Source organism: Lepisosteus oculatus, chromosome 22 (genome assembly GCF_040954835.1).
Source record: "Lepisosteus oculatus isolate fLepOcu1 chromosome 22, fLepOcu1.hap2, whole genome shotgun sequence".
In the NCBI taxonomy this organism is placed as follows: Eukaryota; Metazoa; Chordata; class Actinopteri; order Semionotiformes; family Lepisosteidae; genus Lepisosteus; species Lepisosteus oculatus.
Genome location: NC_090717.1, coordinates 8058960 through 8080370, shown reverse-complemented (window position 1 = coordinate 8080370; position 21411 = coordinate 8058960). Strand labels below are relative to the sequence as shown.

Below are 21411 nucleotides of genomic sequence, written 5' to 3'. Positions count from 1 at the left end.
TTGCTTTTACTATACATCCTATGGAAATTCAGCATTTTAAAGAGTTTTCCTTATTGCGGAAATGTAAAATCCTTTACTGACTACTGTACACACAGAAACGAGTGTTGATTTGCAAAGCGGCTGACATGATACACAGTGTGTTGCCCCGGGCTGCATGATAAATGAAACAGAAAACGCCTCTCCTGCATGAACAGAAGATGTGGCAATATCCGTAGATCTGGGGTGTGCTGTCCCTTTAAGGGAGGAGTGAACACGGCTACGTCTTGAGTGGTGGTGCTGTTTTGCTAACAGTATTGGACCAGAGCCTTCAACCCCTTCACTGAATCTTAGACGAGGGGCTTGCAGACTTAAAAAAAACGACCATAAAGTTATTCGACTGCCTGTCTGAGTGAGTGGGAAGAGGGAACGAGAGAGAGAGAGAAACAGCAGGAACAGCCGAGAGAGAGAAAGAGAGAGAGAGGCGCACATTCAAGGCACAGACAGACCAGACACGACATTTTCAGCAAGTGGGAGAAAACAGAGCAGGCTGCAAAGAAAACACTCGGATCCGTGGATTACTGTAAAATAATAGTGCAAAAAAACAGATTCGCGAGAGACAAGAATCGTCCGCGGAACAATCGTGGTGGACGAGCGCTTACGGATTTTTGAAAACAAAAACCCAAACGCAACCAAACAGACCACAGAAGCCGGGATTCAAAAATGAGAAGGTCTCCTAATCGGATTTAGTAGAAGGTAAGGCGGAAACGAGGCGCTTTTAAAGGGCTAGTGAGCCTTTTTACCCCTCCCCTGTCGGATAAGTCGCGGATCAAGACATTATTTACAGAGCCACTACACTTGTTTTCTGCACTAATTGTAATTGAAGGATGCTGTGCGGTCTACAGTAACTGGAGAAAGTAGAAGCAATAACCAGTCCCGTGAGTTCAGTGTACAATAGCTTGCATACTTTCCCGTCTTGGCTAATGCCTCTTTATGGGTTTTTTTTTCTTCCTTGATGTAAAAATCGCATATAATCCAGATATTCCGACTGGTGTCACTGATTTAAAGCAAGCAAGCGGATTTCGTGCAGACTAAGCGCATGGTTTGAATCGAGGTAGCCTAGATTATTATGAAATCAAACACCACTAGCTTCACTCAGACGGTTTCTGTTGTGTGAAAAGTTGGCGTTTTGGGGGGGGGGGGAGGAGGAGATGGTAGTCTCTGTTCCCGAGAACTATGCCCGTCTGAGTGCAGTTGATTTCTCCCTGCTCATCTTTGATACGGGGTTGATCCATCCATTACGGTTGAATGATGGTAAATATCGCGTCTAACCCCTATGGTGTTGGCCGTAAAAGTCCTGTAGCTAACCCGCCCGTCCTGTGTGCAGGTGATTGAGTTTAGAATAAGGGGGACTTCCCGTCGGTGTGCTGAGCCTGGTGTTGTCGGCGCAATATTGTTTCTCGTTTGCTTTGATGGAATTTCATTGTGTGACGTGCGCGTAGCGCTCACCGCACCGGCGGCGTTGTCGCCAGAATAAACAAGGTATGGGGGTTTCTAACTAAACGCCTAATACACCCGACTCTTGAAAGTTTTCTTTTACTAACTTGAATTAAAAGAAAGTGGTATTTCGTGGGGCGTTTTTCCCCCCCCACTGACGTTTTACTTTTTAAAATCTAGCTAGTGGTGTAGTTTTCAGTTGTAAATGGTTGGGCCTTCATGCGATGATAATATTAAGTTTAATCAAGTATTTACAGTGATGATTGATTTATGTGTTGACTAATGAAACGGTTTGATAGCGCCATCTCCGATGGGGGTAATTGCTCTCATCTGTAGGTACGTACCAGCCTGCAGATTTGTTAATATTACATCATTTTTGGGGATGTGCTTCGTAATACTGGGCCATCTGTGAATGCTTTAAAAATTATGAAGAATGGTGCTCTTAATTAAAACATACTAGTTTGTTCACAAAATTGGACTGGTTCCTAAACCATCACAGACAAACTTCACCGCTTCAGCTAAACCGATATGATGAGAAGACCTGATTATTCGTTTTACATGTCTGTTCGATATAAAGTGGCATATCGCTTTTTTAAAATAAAGTGAAGACATGCGTGTTTTCACAATAGAATGTAATGCATTGATTCAAATCAATGATCAGGTAACTCTTTACCACTGCTTTTACAGACCGCATTTGGCACTAATTGTGGCCCAACTAATGTTATTTCTAGTTAACAGTCCTAGGGCTATAACTATTTCAGTCGTTACATTGCCATTACTTTCTGCTCCAAGTTGTAAAAGATAAAACTTGCTTGAGAGCAGTGATTTATGTTAATGCCAATACTGGACCTCCTGTAGTGCACTGATCTAGGACCGAAGAAGTGCTTCCCTGAGCAACTTTGCAGTCTATGCAGAAGGCCCTGGAATGTCAGTATGACCTATTCTCCTTTTGTATCTGTATCAAATGTGTAAGGGGGGAAAAAAAGCTGACCCATCGCTTTTCGTGCAAGAGATCATTGCTGCTTTTGAATTTAATCTCCCGGACACTTATTTTTTTCTTAATTAACGAAAGGGGCTGCACAGCATGACACATCTGGCTGGTTTTCTGCCCAGATCCCGTAGCTCCAGGTCTTCTTCTTCTGCGCAGTCAACTGTGTGGTCGATTTCTAAAGCCTGTCTGCTGCAATTACTGTCGATCTTGCAAACATCAGATGTCTTCTTTGTGGCAGGCCTCGCAAAATAAAATCTTATGACCGTGCTCGAAAACATTCCATTTGCCAATCAAGGTTCAGCCTGATTGAACTATTGTGCTGTTCCTCAGTTCCAGGCGGCAAAAAAAAAAAGACATTTGCATTTGGTCCAAAGAATAAGCAGTACAGACTTTAAACTCTTTGATACAATCTACAATCAAAGCTGATTTTTTCTCCCTGTTAAGACATATTGATCTGAAAGCCATCAGTGATATATCCGTTTGTAGTGTTTTAACTGCTGACAGGTGTGTCTGTAGTAAATCCTTGTCTTGGAGTTAGTTAGGTGCTGAATGATAGCTAGATACAACTGCTGTTGCAGCTAGCGACTTTAGAACTCTAAAACAAAGCCGTGTTTGTTTTGTTTTTCCTTGCATTGTGTTTAAAGAATGTTTCTGAGTTATTGTTTATGTTGAGAAATTTGTATTGAAGGTTGTAGTGTTATTTGTTTTTAAGGTGGTAGTTATGTTATTAAACAAATGTATGTTGTTTCCTGTTCGCTCAGGAAAGCTCAAGTAGCTTTTTAAAACGAAAACAAAAGCAATACCATAAAACACAGATTTTTGGGGTATTGTGGATTTTAGGAAGACCAATTGATTGGCTAAATAAAGGTCTCTCCCTTGAAAACAGAAAAAAATGGTCAATTTAATTGCTAGTGGCAAGATATTGCTTAAATCAGAGTTTGTAATGAGCAAAAAAATTGAATGATGGGTTCTTTTTGGTTTAAGAATGGTCTGGTTTTTCACTTGGTACTGACTTACAAAGAGCTTATATGATCACTTTTTAGTGGGTTCAGTGCCACTTTTAAAGTGTAGCCAAGACACCCCAGTCAATTGGACTTTAAGAGTCTAAATGAGCATTTAACTCCAGAACTTGCCATCAGTGAGTTTTGTGCCTCTCTATGACTTGTTAAATTTTAAATATTTCTTTAACATATTGGTTGTGTACAGCACAGTATGTTCTTCATGTTAAAGATATTATAGACCATATCTGAATGCTGTGCTTGGGCTTTATATTAAAGCACACAACCCTTTCCAATATTATTTTTCTTTGTATGCATTTCTGTATTTTTCTTTGGTTCTTGTTATGCAGCCAAAACAAATCAAAAACGTTTGAAGATAAATAAATTGTGTAAAATAGTCTGAATCCTAGAACAATTAATGAGTTAAACTACTAAACTATAACTGAATGACCGGTTTAATCCATGTTTAATTTCACCCTTATTTTAAACATAGACCGGGATTCTCCTTGTTCAAATAATGACAAACACTCAAGCCAACAGCAATTAATTTAGACTTAGTGAAAATCTGATCCATAAATAACTGCTCGGGAAGTAAAATCCCTTCTGATCAGATAAGTGGACTTACTAGGCATACACTTTTACTTTTTGAGCATTTAATGCTTTGTGCCCTATGCTGTATGTGTCCTTTAAATACAGAATAGGTGTCTGTAATGGCCCAATAGATGCCATATTTGCATAAAGAAGTCAGATGGGATAACAGCTGCTAACAAGGGTGGAGAACCCAGTCTACTGTCTACAGAAATTCTGAAATGCATGTAACCACAGTGTAACAGCCTTGGCAAGCACTCACTGTGTGCAAGGCTGTGCTTGTAAGGTAAACTGGTTTAGAAATTGCATTCCTCCTGTGTCACTGTGAAGGCAGAGATGTATCCTATGCTGTACTTGGCAGACAGTGTTGGCAAACACTGTTTTCATTATATGTTTCTAAACCTTACAGCCTTTGGCAGTTACAGGAAAACCATTATTATACTGACCTTCACTGACCACCTATTCTTCTGCTGAATTGCCAAGAAGCAAAACCTGAAGATTTAGAATTGTAGACATGACAAAGTGCCCTTCTTTTCAAAGTGTCTTTCTACATATCTCTCCTATCCTTGAGGGACATATTAACAGCCTCTTGAGACTGTCAAGAATGTTATGAAAGTGTGCAGTACAGTGGGATGCAAGCAATTATATTGCCTTAAAGCACGACAGTTTGTGGCTCCTGCTTAGAATTGGTGGATAGTACTCTACTGATGATGACACCCGATTCTAGACAGCCCCAAAGGTTCTCTTGGGGAGTTCCAGCTGAATTCCCTCTGGCACTATTCTCTACTTCTGGAATCCATACTGGAGCACACAGGCACTTCTGCACTGAAATCTAGCAATATGGGTGCCCAACAAGGCTGCCTTCCTTCTAAGAACAGATGAACAGCACAGCCCAGCTTTTTTTATTCCCAATCTTGGCTGCTTAACCAAAATACAGCCTGTTATCTGCAGGAGGGTGAATACATTTGTAATTTCACCTGGACACCGGGCCAAAGCCTTCTGAAGTTCAGCCGTCATCACATTGAAGTCACGTTTAAAAAATGATTCGCACCCCAACTGTGTATGTGTGATTATCCCACATTGGTGATATTCTGAGAGGTGTTACATGCCCACTGTTACAAAAACTGAATTAATGGGGAAGCCAAGCTTGTAAAAAAAAAATCTATTTGCTATTAGCCGATTGGAAATCGGGCATAGTGTGTGTATCATGAGAGGTCTTTGAAGGAAGGAAAGGCCGGAGTCTGTTAAGCAGCCGCTGCAGTCTTGTTGGTTAATGTAATGGAAAGTTAAATTACTGCACTTGTCAGTGTGGGTAATTGTACTTAGAACTGAACGCAGCCTTTACATAATTTATATATAGGACAATCCTACTCCTACACTGTTTTTTTTTTCTTGGCTGAAATTAAAATCCTTAATTGAGGTGATGTGGGTAGAGCTTCTCTTCGGGGGGGAGGGGAGGAGGGAGAGGAAATACTGGGCCTGTGGGGGGTGCTGATTTTTCTGTAAAGGGTGAATTACTGTGGCGGGCAGCAGCCTAAATGGCCTGTCTTATTAATGTGCCATGTGCCGTTTCGCTCAGGCTGAGGATTGTGATGAGGAGCATGTGTTGTCCCTCGGGGAAGTGGGCTCCCCCCCTCTCTTACTGCTCAGCCAGGCTGAAAAGTTCCATTACAGCTACAGTGGGCTTCACTGGGGCTTCGCATCTCGTTAGCAGGCGGGACCCCTGACATTTGTGACGAATATTTTTCGGGTGTGCTGTAGGGGGGAGGGAAAAAAAAACGAAGCTTTTTAACATTAGACCTTTGTTACTGCTACAATAAAAAACACCCAATCAATGGCGTAAAAACAGGGAAGTTCCCTTCGTGGTTGTCTAAAATACCATATTTGTGTTTTCTGTTGTTTTGTTCAGTGAACACTCGATAATAGATGAAAACATATTAGTTGGTGATGTGTTTATTTACATTCTTTACTGTGAAGCCATCTTTTACTTTCGGATTTTTTCCAATCTAATAGACATCTTTTTTGTGTGTGTCTCGGTATTGCTGCCTGTATATCCCCTCCCTGAGAAATGAGTGCTAGAATTCAATTAAAAAAATCAACTGGAAAAAAACAACATATTTTATAAAGAATAGTGGAAGGGTGAAGGGGTGTATCACTGTGTATTTGGGTTTCATTCTGACCTGGCCTAAGCTCTGTGGAGTTTGCATGTTTGTGTTGTATTGCTCCAGGTACTCCAGTCTCGTTCTGCTTCCCACAGACATGCTTGCTGGGTAACCTGGTGTGGCTAAGCATGTGCGAGTGAGGCCTGCCTTGAACTAGTGCCCAGTCCATGGGGAAACCCGACCTTGTGTCCTGTGGTTGCGGGATAGACGCTGGCCTCTCACAACCCTTATCAGGAATGGAATAGGTAGAACAGTTAGGTAAGCCAGCAGCCATATCGCCATGCACTCACAACTGGCAACCCACTGGAGCTCAGCAGGTGTGAGTCTGGTCAGTACCTGGATGGGAGACCTCCTGGGGAAGCTACGCTTGTTGCTGGAAGAGGTGTTAATGGGGCCAGTACGGAGCGCTCACCCTGCTGTCTGTGTGGGCCCTACTGCCCAGTATAGTGACGATCAATATATACCAATCACGGCCTCCTAATAATCCCTTTCTATGAACTGGCTTCATCACTCTGTTCTCCTCTCCACTGAAAACTGGTGTTTGGGGAGTGTACACTATGGCTGCAGTTGGATTATCCAGGTGGATGCTGCACATTGGTGGTGGTAGAGGGGATTCCCCATTACCTGTAAAGCGCTTTGAGTGGACTGTCCAGAAAAATAAAGCTATATAACTTTAAGGAATTATTATTATTAGGATTGATGTCGGTCCTTAAGATTCTAAAACAGAAATGCTGGTAGCTGGTAATGCCTTAAAATTGAATTGGGCTTTCATTTTTAATATACAAATATAATTTATTTTCTTCGTTCAGAAATAACCATAAGAGGTGTATTAGACTTATTTTCCTTATAAGGTTTATCTCATGAGTTAAATGTATTTGTGTATGATGGGTAAGGATTGTGACAGTGTGGAACAAGCTACCCAGCCATGTCTTAAAAGCAGATACTCTGGTTTCATTCACGAAACGAGTGGATGGGATCCTCAGATAAATGAGCCCAAAGTGACCCCCTCTCTTTTGTCATTTTTTTTATGTTCTTATGGTGCTCTTCCTGTAGTCTAGTTGTTTCTTTGTCAGCATCTCTGAAATGTGCTGGTTCCATAGTATATTGGTTCCAATCATCTGGTGTGTTCTTATTGCCATTCAGTGTGTATGTACTACTATATTCACATCAAGTCCTTTATATTTCTGTGGTTCAGGTACTATAAAGTAATGCACCACTGTAATGAATGAGACCTGTATGTGTCTGGAATGGAGAGACGTGTTGATATGCAAATGCCACTCTATTGATCCCATAATTAGCTGGCAGCATTAGCCCTGCTTCAGATTCATGACTGCTTAGGTTCTACATATTAATTAACCAAAACGAATCCCTTCATGCCTCTATAATCGTCCGCCTCTGGAGGATAAGGAATCTTTTCATCTTCACTTCTCAGACTGCGCTGGCTTTTGGCGGATTAGATTGGACTTGGAACATGACAGTTTCCTGATGCTGTGGGAGCCTCTTACTGAATTTACTGCCACTTTCCATGTTTAAATTATTTTTTTTTTGTTTGCTCTGACAAAATATCCAAAATAATAACGTTGCTTCATTTAGAACGTCCTGGGAAGAATCCCACACCCTTGATTCAACATAGCGTTCATCACGGGAGGATGGGTGATAAGCGCATGTCTGTTTAGCCTATTTCTTTATTTAAAAAAAGGTATTTTGCTCAAGTCAGCTTAAGTGTAGTAGAATTTCAGGGTGCAGGAGCTTCCTAGTCGTTGCTCTCCTATTTTCCAACCTTGTAACTTCCCACTAATCCTCCTCATACAAGCATTACAGCTGGAGATTTCTGAGGTTTCCATCAAACAACTGTATAGTTGTGGTCTGTGTTACCTTGAGGTAAGAATGTCCTGGAATACCAAGCAGGTTGTTAGTAGGATCTGTATTTGATTCCCTTCCAGTCGCAATTCCCTAAAAAAAACACATCAATTTGTAAACTGAAGTGCATGTTTCATCATGTTTAGCCCTATCACAGCGTTATACGTGCATGCTTATGGGGCTGAAAGGGTTAATTAATTAAAAGACGCGAGCTGTGCGATTTTGCAGGTGGCTCATGGGAAGGACGGGGTTTCTTCTTGTGTTGTCGGAAAGTTTGCGAGAGGAAATTCCCTTTCCTCTGTCATTCCAGTGGCTGGTCAGAGTCAGGAAATGTCAAAAATGAAGCAAGTGGCCCAGAAGGAGTGGTGTTAATGGGATTCCTCTGGTGGTTTGGAGTCTACAGCTAAGCCCTGGGTGTGACGTCCCTACCGCACACAGACCATGTCAGAGCTGAGCTTTGATGCCTGGAGTGCGAGCATGCGGTGGCCTTCTCCCTAGTGCCAGCTTGCGCTCAGTAATCAAAGCAGTAGACTGGTAATCCTGTGTGGTGCTTGGTGCCAGGGGTTGGGTTTCTGGTTTACTCTTGCATTATGAAACCTGAAGCTGTTATGAAACAGGCTTAGGAATGCTTCACTGCGCACTGTATATGTGATTGTTCACATTTTAAATAAACTGTCGGACATTAGACATTGTCCTGGCTGAAATGCAATCCTTCATGCTTAATAAGAATAATGCTTTTGCCATTTTCCATGAATACAGTTCTTTTTTTAATTTGAAATGTCATTTAACAAAGGTATTGATGGTGTATAATCTGTTCTGTAACATCACATGCATTTCTGTCCAGCAATGCACTCCAAGACGAACCAGAGTCGCTGTCGGAATGTGTTTGTTAAAACTCCGCCTTTGTACTGTTGCCCTTTGAAATTGGTTGTCTTAACAATGGGATGTATTGTTCGGTGAAGAAAGAAAGGGGGCCTGCGTGTGTTGTCTGCACGAGTAGGAGTTTTCAGTTATCTACTGGCAATTGTTGAAGAGACGTTAAAGGAATATAAAAAATACTCCAGTGTTAACCTTAAACCCTGAGCTGTTTCCCTAATGAGCACAAAGCACAGACCCGGATGACATCGACAAACGAATCCCAGAATCCACTTGAAGTCGTAGCCAAACGGAGAGAGGAGCTGATATTATTTTTTTATTTATTTTAGTCAGACAAAACAAAAAGACGAGGAGGCCTAAACCTTCTCTTTGGTCACCTAGACTGTTGTGTGTGGTGACTTAAGGGGTAGCTGCAGCTTCACAAAGCTTGTTCTCACTTTGGCCTCCAGTGTTTCAGGAGTAAGATGTGCTGCTGTACAGGACTGCTGTAGCATGACTCATGTTACCTGCGGGTGAAAGTAATTTCCCTCTAGATAGCAATTCATGCAGTATTTATCGCCTCCTGCTGCTCTTTATGTGGCTAAAAATGATTCCACTGTGGCTTTCAAAATCCACATGGCGTCTCAGTTTGCTGAAGGGTAATTTACCTCTGTTCTTTCCTCCTTTTGTTTGATGACCATGTCAGTTTGTGTATGTGGGGACAAAGTTCTTTGAGTTAAAATGAAAACCGACAAATAGTGATGCTGTTCTTGGAGTGTCTCAGTTGGAATATTTATTTCATTACAGTAAAAGGGTTTTCACTCCTAAACCTGTGATTTTTACCCTCCATTTTTGTGGTGAAGTACATAAAAGATGCAAGAAATCCTTCAATGAAAAGCATTTCTACCTACCCTTTTTTTAACTTTAAACTCAACTTGGTCTTGTCAGAACCTGAAACTTATTTTTCTGTTTTTTTTATTTTATTTCCTTAGTTCTAACTTCTAAAGGATGGGAAAGCAGTCTCTGTTGTCATTAAAAATACTTTTAACTTAAACTAGTCCTCTCTACCCTGTCTCACTCCAGTTCAAAACAGAAACAATGTTGCAGCTCATCTGGGATATAGAAAGCATTATATAACCGATTCAGCAGAATTACTTGGGTATTGCCCATTTGAACCACAACAGCAGACAAAAAGAAACAAACAGAAGCAAAGCTTAGCAAGCAATTATTTTTGACAAAGAGCTGTCATCACTCACACATGAGTTAACTTTCCCGTTTAATTTGTTTTGCATCCAGGACGCCCAAATGTGCAATTTGCCTGGAGGTGCATTAAGTGTGTGAGAGGTTACTTGGGCTTGGGGATCTGGCTAAAAGTAACAATGTGCTGATGCATGCTGTGGACAAGGGTGTGTCTGCAGCCTTTCATTTCCTCTTGGCTTGTAATCAGGTCATAACTGGCTTAATTTGACTCATTTACCAACTTTTCCCTGCTCTTCTTAGGATTCTTCTGCTGTGTTTCAGACCCTCAAGGACCACAGTTGGTCCACCCTGCTGTGGACAGGAGTACACCAGATTTTCTGTCAGCTCTTTGGCCACTAATGTAATGGCAGTGAAGCTTTGAAACCCTTCCTTCTTGGTAATGAAGTTTTAGAGATTGCAGTCGCATTTAGGATAAGTGCATATCAGACATGAATCAGCCTGTACTTTGTGTTTAATCATCTGATTTAAAATTGTGATAGATCAAAGCATGTTGTTCTTGGTTTTAATGGTCTAGAAATTGAGTTTACTTGAATTTGCTGTTGAAGGGGCATGCTTGAAAGAGTCCTAGCCTTTCAGCGCTAAATTGAGTTTTTCAGTATTTGTTCCAACTGCCTACCTCCCATTAATTAGTAATTAGCCATTGGGTCTTCACTAAACCCTATTTTAGTAACAGATATGTGTTGCCTTCTAAGTTTAGGTTGATTTTCTAATCTTATTAGCCAGAATGCTTTTAAATGTTGTATTTATGATAATTATGCACCACACAGAGAACATTTATCTGAACGTGTCATTTCACTGCTGGCAAAAATGAGCTTGCAACCATAAAAAACGCTTGAGGCTCAACTGTGAAAGTGTAGGTCTGAAATGCAAGACAAACAGGCCCTGAGAGTAGGGAGCAGCATTACCTGTGAGCTCTGTGTGAAGACGTGATGAGGCAGAGCACTCAGAAGCTGTTAAGAGAAAAGTATCTCCTCTTGTTTCATAGGGCTTTTTGTGTTACCTGGGAATCAGAATTGGCTAATGGTAAAGTTCAAGGCATTTCACCTGATTAAAAATAAACGCCTTGAGTGGAGTTAGTAGTGGGATGGACTGCAACTCAGTGCAAATAAGAACTGTGGCACAGAGCCATCCAGGAACAATCAGCATGAGATGTCTGTGTGTATCCTGAAGGCCAGGCTGCATTTCTCCAAATGGGTGTTGTAACTGCTGCCAAGTTGACAGTTGGCGATTTCGTAGGGAGAAAAAGAATAATAGTCTTGTTCCTTTCCATAAGGTACAACAAAAAGATGTGTAATAAAATCATTCCAGCTACTTGCTTGGATTGCTTTACAGCATTTTACTTAAAGGATGTTTGATTCTGTTCACTGAACTGGGGTTCATAGGCACATCAAAGCTTCAGAAAGCTGATTTGTATGAAATGCTGACACTTTCCAGGTTTGCTCTCAGAATGGTTCTGAATGACAGAGAAATGAGGCGCATAGATAAGCATGGTCTAGTTAATCTCACCGACTGAAATGTATGTATTAGTGCTGTCTGCAGGCAATTTGTTTCTTTTTGTTACCTTTCTGAAGAACAGGCCTGCGCTTAGCATCTACTCTTTATTATTTATTTAAAAAAACTTAAAGAAAGAGGGTCTCAGCGCGGCTATGAAGTCATTTATCTTGCTGATTAAAGAAACTGCAGTGACACACATTTTAGAGCATGCTGTAAACAGCACAGTTTAGGAGACAGAATAATTTGCATTTCAAGGTAGTGAAGAAGATGCAGTTTTGAAAAAGCAATGGCAACTGCGATTAAAATAATATTTGTGAAATAATATTTGTGGTTCCTCCAGCATGTGTGTAGGCTGGTAGTGGGGGAAATGCCACTTGTACTATAGCCTTCAATGCCCTGGACAAGATCTCATTTAGGTACCACCTTGTTTTGTTGTCTGTATAGCTGCTTTAATTATGCCTTTCAGAATTAGACGACATGAAAGTTAAGTAAGATGTCTGCTTCAGCTTGCTTACTGTTTTTCACCAGTTTGGACATCTCTGTGAAGTGGTAATAGAGGGACAAAAATAGGGCCGTCTTTGATTTTGAAGGTGACGCTTTGCTTTTTGTGGTTAGACCCATGCTGGGAAATTCACTTCCCTTTTTCAGTTCCACATTTGAAATATTTCTCAGGTGCAGGTATATATGCTACAGGGTCTTGACCTTCTCTTAGGTGTAGCTGAATTTGGCGTTCATTTTCACCGAGTGAGCTTAGAGGAAATGCGACACGAAAGATGGCATTTAGAATGGCTGAGTTCTTCCAGCCAAACCAAGGCCTTTCTGACCAGTTCACTTACCAGGCAAAGCTCTGGACCTGAGCACACTATTGGTTCCACAAGCGGAGAGAGCTCAGCTAATGCCATCTACTGCTGCCTGTTCCGTCTCTCTCTTGAGTCAAATCCTTCACCCCCAGACAGACTGAAACAGACTGAGCACTGCCCACACCTGAAGAAGGCTCCACAGCCGAAACATTGTGTTTCCTTTCTTTTCTTTTCAGCAGGGAATAAACCTGTTACCTGTTCCCGAGCACTGCAGAGGTAACTGTATTTAATGGGCCCAACACATCTCCTCCATTTGAAAATATTCAATTCCACTCCCGTCAGAGACACTTCGTTGCTTATACTCTTTAACGTCGTGTGCGGTATTGGGCATGTATGGAATATTAGACATTGCCCCCTGTACATTGCATCCTAAGGATGAAAAGCTTGAAAGATGAAATGTTCACAGCCTCAGAGGTGATCCTCTGTGTCCTGGAGAGCCGCAGGATCCTCAGATTTTCATTCAGCCTCTGTGGTGATCCTCCATTAGACGCTGGGTTTTCAGGGTTTTTGTCTAGCCTGACTTCAGTGAATCAACTAGTGACTTTACTGGCCATTATTAGGACCATTTCCAGCTCTTCAGTTGGTTGTGGAACTTGGTTCCTCTATAAACCACTGTGCGATCTCTATGAGTGCGAAAGGCCCATCACTCTACATCGAAACACTGATGTTCTCACTCATTCTGGGTTGTTCTGTGGCAGAATGGCTTGCAGATTATAAGCCCTGTGGCTATACCTTGTACAGAGCCCTGGAGCAGATCAGCAGTGGAGATGCTGCAGGCTGCATCCAGCTCCGAAACATTACCTCAGGCCGTATGAGAAATCCTAAACTAGACGAACCGCTGTGCTGAACCTTCTGCAGTTGGTACTTCTGTCTTTTCCTCGCTGATGGTGTTCAGAAGCAAAGGGTAACAGGATAGTGATTGGTCTTGACGGGTCCACGGTAGGAGCTGGGGCAGAAGCTGAGCGGTCCGCGTCAGTCGCCTTGTAGCAAAGTCTGCGTGAGCACATCCACACTTCTCCTTCGCCTGCGGGAGGGGATATTCTGACACAGGCAGGCGGGAGAGGTGCTGGCTCTTAACCTGACGTGACCTTGATGTGAACAAACATGTTGAACAGGAGAAGGTGTTCACAGAATTCCTAAGTCACTTCAGCTCCCCTGAGGGGCCAGACAGAGGTGAACAATAGGCTGTTTCCATTTGATATTTTTAAAAAATGGAAAACAAACGTATGGTTTTAACTGTAGGGTAAGTGACCTCGGTTTGTGCAAGACTTTGTGCTTGTTCTAAAGCTGTAGCTTTGGTCCAGCTTTGTAAATATGTAAATATGTCAGCTATTGTGTCTTCTGGTGGAATGAGCTGATCCACTCTTTCCTGTAGGGAAATGAGCAAAACCCTTGTCTGATTTCCTGCTAAGTAAAAATTCCAATTCCTTTTAAGGGATTTGATGAATGTATTGTACCATGAGGACCTAATAAAAATGAACATCAAGTTTTTAAGTTCAAAGTTTTTAATTTTCCTATCCAAATGCCTTTGTAAAATTCGTGAACTGATGAAAATATATTTTTTTGCTTTTGGTTGGGAGCTAAATAAGTTTGTGTTATACATGTGCCTCTTTTTTTTTTTTCAGCCTGAAATGGATGGTCTTGACCCCCACCCTGTACAGTGATGAACTGTCAGTGGAGGTGAGCTGGGTTAGGGCGTGTGATGGGCTAGCAGTGAAAGAGCTGTGTCAGTCTAAGAAAGAAAGACCTTTTTTTTTCTTTTTCTTTTTTTAGTCCTTTAACAGGATGAATCAAGCGAGAACAGGTCTCCGTTTACAGTGAGGATCTCGAGCTTGCCCATTCACTGGCACGGTAGGAATAAAGAACCTTGCTCAAGGATATAACCGCTACGCCCCACAGGGGAATTGAACTGGAAAAAGTGCTCCTTATTGAAGGGGCTCCAAACCGTTTCAGGCTTTTTTTTAATTTTTTTAGCCGTTATCCCACCAAATCCTTTGTTACATATGTTCCCCTATCCTCCTTGACTTGCGTGCCACACTTTGTGTGCATTGTTTTGGGAAGCACAATTTCGAGTGGCTTAAAAGTATGCCAACTAGACAGCCTTTTCAAACATCTCTTTGAACTCGGGGTGCTGTCATTTCCTTTTTCAAGTAGTGTGCTGTCCAGATATATGGGAGGGTTTTAGATGACTAGACGACTGGGGACCCTCGAATAAAGGATTCCCAGAAGCTCGGTAAGAGATTCAGAACATATGGTGTATATTTTATATAACATATGGTGTATATTTTGTGAATGTATGGACATAATTCAGTAGGGGTTCACCAGGCTCAAATAGTGAAAATTGAATGGGACTACCTTCAGTTCTTCAGCTTGTCCTCCCTTTCTGGTTTGTCCTGGGAAGCCCTAAAAAACAAACTGGCTTCACACATTTGTCCCACACCCTTTTGATTTAGCCATGTTAATAGCAAGAGCAAGGCACCGCTAATCGGAACGCTGTTTGAGGCTAACGAACACTGTCAGATCTCCTTCATAGATGCTACACAACACAATTTAATCAACACGCAGAAAAACCAGGTAGGGTACAGAGGTATTTTGCACATCTGGGCCACATTGGCTCATCGGGACAGAGTTTATCCCTAATTTCCGTGGTGTCAAGTGGTCAGGAAAGCACGTCATTTTTCCTCCACCTCAGACACCAGCCCACTCAGGAGCAACTAGGGTGAAGCACTTCGCCGAACAACAGAAGTGTCTGTAGCAGGGAATCAAACCCATAAGCCACTGTCTAGTAGACATTGCTGTACATACCCCCGGTTTCAAAGAAACCTTTCAGGACCATTGTTACTGAGCTGGATTTTAACAAAAGCCCTTGCTTGTCCAGAAGTTCGTCGTGGTGACTTTCATTATTTTCACTTCTCTCTATCTGGAGTTCTGCTCATAGCTAATAGCCGAAACTGTAATGATTCGTTACAATCACTCGTGCGCCTTTAATGACGTTGCTGTAATACTGAAATGTATGGTGTTGGCGGAGGGGGGTTAGCTTCACTACAGTACCGTTTGAACTTTCTGCTTTGACAGTCACTTCCTTCTGCAAAACCCAGCATGGCCTCCTTCCTCCCGCCTGGGATAACTGTAGTGGAACTGAACATTTGTTCATTGTGCCGGAGTGGTGATCACGGGCTGCTATCGGAGATGATTAAAAACGGCTCTGTCAGATAAGAGGGAGCAGGGTCTTATCCCCTCTGCGATCTGCCAGCATGCTTTCTTCTTGTTGCAATAACAGGACAGGGCGCGCTGCTGGAATTCTTACGGTTAGGTGCTGAGGGGCTCTTTTCTTCATCTGATGATCACGGCCGATGTGATAATAACACTTTTTTTTATCGTTGTATGCAGAAAGGGAAGAGGATTACATTTAAATGCTATTATGATTAATGAAGCCCTCTAATTTTGGGGATGGGCTGCCCAAGTAAAGTAGCTGCAGATAACTGACCCGACAGAGTTTTGCACATTGCCTTAATGTGTTTAAAGGCTATTAGGCATAATTTAGGGTTTAGTTTTCCCTTCCCCTTTTTTTCAGAAGTTAATTACAGTTTTCAGTAGCACAGCAATAAAGGAGTTGTAAAATAAGAAGCCCTGTGAACGTTTGCCAGCATTTAGATATTACTAAATAAAAGTGCATTTTCTCATAGACGATGGGATATCGTCATGATAGCCTATTTTGTAAAAAAAAAGATTAAAATTAGGAAAGAGTAATTCAGCCCATCGTGTGATCATGTGCAGATCAGACTTTGAGTCTGTTGATCTGAAAGTCCCAGTGTTTGGTCATCTGCTATAGGAAAATCATCGTGATGCCATTGCAGAACAATAGATCAGAAGGCTTACAAAACTGTAATTCGGGTTGGCTTTGTAAGCCAAAGAAAATCCTCTTTCTTTTTTCCTCAAGGCTTTGTTTTGTGGGCTGTGGACCACAGGAGTCAAAAGCAGATCATTTTATACTCTTAAGGCTTCTTCTTTTTTTTTTTTCCCCCCGTCTTCGGTGAGGAGGAATCTATTCTGTTGGCCTCCATCGGTTGATTATTTCAGAGCGGGTTGTCGGGTATCGCCACAAAATGAGCAATCTGTTTGGTGCAAACGGAGTGGATTGGAGAACTGGCTGGCCTGTGTAATTGTTCACATCTTTAATAGCCTGAGTGTTTGCAGATATACGTTGCTGCTGAATTCAAAATGGAGCCCTCGTTGATTGTTGGATATAGCGCTGCAGAGTGCATTAATGTCCCGTGGCTTCTCTCCTGGCTCTTGGGCTTCATGCTGAACTGTTTCAAAGCACATTAATGAAACGGCGAATGTGTGGTTCCCTCCTGTGTGTCTGCTAGCTTTTAGCAGCACGGAGAAAAGACCTGCTGGGACTCACAGTAAATATTGACTGTCTGAGGTCTCCCTTAGCCGTTCTCTGGAGCCTCCCTACTAATGATACAGAGAAGGAGGTGTGGGGGAAGGGGCTGGTAGTTATTGCAGGACCCTTTCCTCCCCTGCTAGACTAACCTGTCTCGAATGCATTTCATCTTAAGCTCCTAGCAGCCAAGAGATTTATTGTCCAATTGTGGAACTCATTAAAGAACTGGGGGATGGGGTGTTGGAGGGGGAAGGGAGCAAGAGAGGGTGGGAGGTTGGACGACAGCCTGCACTCTTTCAATGAATAGTCTCTGACCCAGGGGTTAATGGAGTCTGATGGCAAGACAGACCTGCAACCTTGTTTATTCTTGGGGCTTCATAGCGCAGATGACACTCTGGCCGAATGGATTTATAGGTTGTGGGCGTTCTCATCAAACGGCAGGGGTGGAAGCAGCGGAGTTCCAGGGAGGCAGGGGTAAGAGTGGGGCGAAACTATCCGTGTAAAGTGTGAGCAGTCCACCAGAGTGTCTCGTGCCAAATGACCAGGGGCCGATGAAGAGAGCAGTGCAGACTTTTGTGTGTGTGTGTGGGGGGGTGTTTCCATTCTGAGACCTTTCCGTTGGGGTGTGGAAGTCTGGGACCCAGCCAGTTATTGTAAGATGACACCCAGGATTCTTTCAAGGAGCAGCTGGATGAGATCCTTGGATGAATTAACTATTAACAACTAAACATGCTAGGTGGGCCGTCTCTTCCCTTTGGTAACTGTCCTTATAATTCCATGCTTAGTGTGGATCCAAAGGAAGTAAATGATATCTGGGGGTGGCACAGTGCTGTACCAAGACGCAGTTGGTTGTCTGAGTTTACTTGGATTCCTGGGCAAATGGCTGTTTTTTTTCTGTCCTTCGTTGTGCGGCTTCATCCTCTGTGCCGTTCGTGAGGTGCTATCTGAGGCAGTTGCTCCTTGCTGTTTCTTAGCCCACAGACAGGTCTCGCACCTTTCCTTCGCCCTTGAAGTCTGTTCCCTTGCGATTGTTTTTTTCTTCTTTGCAGCTTCATTATCAGAAATGTCAACTGCTTCCTGTTTGTTCTTGCTCAGGGAAGGTAGGGGAGGGGGCGTAGCAGTAGGGGTTTCTCAAGCGAGTGTATTTCCAGTAATTTAGTCAGCGGGGTCGATACGCTTCACCGACTGTTATTGCTCTACATGTAGATCTCCAGATAATAAGTAAGACTGCAGTGGAGGCAGGAAGCCTTATTTAGATAGCAGTTAGGTCAGGGTGACTTGACTAAAAATTAGTATTAGTGTGGGTAAGCCCACTCCACTTCTGTATTTCTCTCTGCTCCTGGCCTGTTAACGTGTTTTGTAACAGGTTTTTCTCTGCTGGGATTGATGAAGTATTGTTCCTCATCTGGTGGCTACCGAGCACTACTTATAAGTTTCTTCAGCCTGTGCCTTAAGCCTAATGAGACACATGTGAGCTTGGGCACTTTTTCCCTCCCCCCCTCCTTGTATGCTCTCTGCCGGTGCTTAAACCCAGGTGCGTCAAATGAAGCACAAACAAAAATCGGCCATAGTTTCAGCTGCTTTCCTTTGTCACCCCTGTCTTTCAGTTTCCCCCGTGATCTAGAGTTTGCAGGCAGGCGTGCAACATTTGGACAAAGGTGCATGACATGTATTTGCTTGCTCGTTGGTAGCATAAGACCTGGAATTTGCTTTGATATTTTCTGCTCTTTGGAATCCACTGTGCTGAGAAGGGGGTGTGCTCTTTGCCTTTTGCCCAGTGGACCAAGAGTCGATGCAGTGAGGCATGTGTGACATAACGCTAAGGCACTGTGGCCTTCTGCAGTGAAATACGTTGGGTCATTCCATGTCAAGTCAACCAAATCCAGGAAAATTCCCACTGAAAGCTTTTGATTTTATTAATCTTTTACTTAGTGGGAGATAGAGGTCTGGTGTGAAACAAGGCCAAACATTTAAGATCACTTTTCTTTTTAAGGGGGGTTGTTGAATGGTCACATGCTTGACTGGGCGATTTTGAGGATCAAATTGCATCTAGAATGCCAGCAGCCCTATGAATGTTTTGTACAGACTTAAAAAAACACAGGTGTCATGACTTTGTCTGAGGCTAGAGAACCAAGGTGTGCTTCCAATTTAAAATAATTTCTTTATGTTCAAAGTATTGGGATGGGTCCCATCTTTGAAGGTGTTAAAAATTTTGTGGGACATAAGTTAACAAAGCAATTGAAAACATATATGCTGTGAATCAATCTGCAAAACAACAAAAACAGCAATAAAATGCAAGTAACTCTTGTATCCAGGTAGTTTATCATGGCTACAGATATGTTCTCTTCAGAGATACTGTCTTAAAAATAGGTCATTCTTGGACAGATGAAACAAGTGTTGTGCCACTGCCTGTGTTTCATCATGTTCTTTCAGAGTACTTATCTGGCTGTGTGCCTCCTGAACAACGTTTCTGACCATACATGTGAATAAAACATTCTTACACTCTGATCGTGGTAGGCTAGGAGCCATTCATTTATCCTTGAACTTTTTGAATGTGGAAACCACACTAGGTACTGTGTAGCTCTGTAAAGTTTTGTATAGGAATTACAGGAGTTGTTTGGTTTGATCTTCAGATAAGATGCCATTTCTGCATGGTGCAGTGGTAATATGTTTTTCAAAGTTTAGTCTTCTTTATAGACAGTAGTAATCTTGTTCTTTTCCAGAAGCTTCTATAAACCCTCTGGGGATTTATAGAACTGCTAGATGACTTAAAAGCGTTAGATTAATACGGCACTCCTTTTGCTTAGTTTGAGATTCTTCAGTTTCCTTTTGGATAAACGCAACAAAAAGATGAAGTAATCAATGGATCTGCATGAAAAGGAGAAGGAAGAAAGAACCACACATTCACATGGTATGAATACATTTGGAAATTATGCATTTAGAAAAATGTGAATTTTAAGGCTCTATTATATTACATTCCTCTTACATTTTAATTGGTGTTGATTTGCACCAATATTTGTTTTCTCAAATACGCCTTCAGTTACAATTTATAAAGGGTATAAATAAACGTGTAGGATACTGTTGCAGCATGCACAGTGGAGGTGGTTGGCATGGATGTCGGAGGTGATGTTTACTCACCTTAATCCATAGTAGAGCCCAGAGAGGGCTAGCAGTGATTATGGCTGTTCCTGTGGTAAATCGCCTGGGAACTGTTGAGTAATGGGGAAGCTGTCAGGTGAGGTTGTGGAAATTGGTATGGCAGGGTATGAGGCAAAACACACGTGTTCTGCATGAGAGCTTTTTGAAGAGGCACTGGCTGTAGTCTCTTTCCCTCAGTCTCCCCACGGAAAGAACTGCAGCCTCAGCGTTGCCCTATTTTGTTTATACCAAGACAGCTCTTAGTGGTTTGCTTTTTTTTGAGGGCCTTTTACATTTCTCTGGTACCACACGCTTCTGTTGATTTGTTTCAGCCCGTTTTGGTGGTCAGCTAGCTGTTTTCTTCCATGCCATACAGTGTTGTCCTGCAGTAATTAAGACATTTCTCATACTGTGTTTGCTGTGCTGATGGTTTCTGCAGTGTGTGTAATACCAGGATGGGTAAACAGTTGCCTTTTATTTACTCATCACACAACACAGTCATGGTAAGTGCCAATGCAGAGAAAGTGCATTATAATTGTGGGAATGTAGTACTAAGCCGCTTAAATCCATCCATCCACCTCTTCCAGTTCAGGGTCGCGGGGGACCTGGAGCCTCTCTCAGTAAGCAAGGGGTACAAGGCAGTGTACAGCCTGGGCAGGAGCACCAGTCCATCGCAGGACACACACACACACACACACACACCTTAAAGACAATTTTCCCAGAAGCCAGTTAACCCACCGGTCTGTGTTTGGACAGTGGGAGGAAACCGGAGTGCCCAAGGAAACCCACCTGACGTACAAACTCCACGCCGATAGCACACCAGGATCGGGGTTGAACCCAGGGCCCCAGTGCTGTGAAGTGGCAATGCTCACCACTGTGCTTCCACTATGTCGTCCTCTGTTCAAATCATTTAACCAAAATATCCTGTTTAAAATGTGTTTTTTTTTCTAATCTCCTTTCCTATCTTCTGTGTGGCTACCATCTGTAGAGGCTGTGCTCTTTTTTATGATTTGTTAAACCTAAATTTTTCTGTGATGCGCCAGTATAAGAACCTGCTTTAACATTTTCCAGCAGGCTTGAGTGGTAACGGTATTTCCTCTTTGACTTCAAAAAAAAAATGCAGGAGAAGGATCTGTTTTTTTCAGGAATGCAGAGTGTCAAATAAAGGAAGGAAATGGTTAAAGAAAACAGAGGATATTAGTCTGTTGCCCAGGAGATAGCTGTTCATATTGAGAAGTTGCTGAGCAGAGCTGTAAAAGGGCCCAAGTGATAGATTTCAGCTCTTGTAGTGTCTGCTGGCAGTGCTCCAATGCCGCCATGGTTACCAGGAATTATTACTCAC

At 42.4% G+C, this 21411-nt stretch overlaps 1 protein-coding gene across 21 annotated transcripts in view; it reads left to right on the top strand.

Annotated features, from left to right (window-relative positions):
• Nucleotides 1-254: 254 nt before the first annotated feature.
• The window catches only part of ncor2 (nuclear receptor corepressor 2), a 174835-nt gene continuing 153678 nt past the window's right edge, over nt 255-21411 (top strand). For 16 of the 21 annotated variants that reach the window (XM_069182259.1, XM_069182248.1, XM_069182244.1 and 13 more), the window contains exon 1: nt 255-732. The gene's annotated coding sequence lies outside the window, so the exon portion shown is untranslated. Of the gene's footprint in view, nt 733-812; nt 915-1497; nt 1519-14335; nt 14393-21411 lie in introns of those variants that run through there. The other 5 variants (XM_069182260.1, XM_069182258.1, XM_069182238.1 and 2 more) reach the window with 4 other exon arrangements.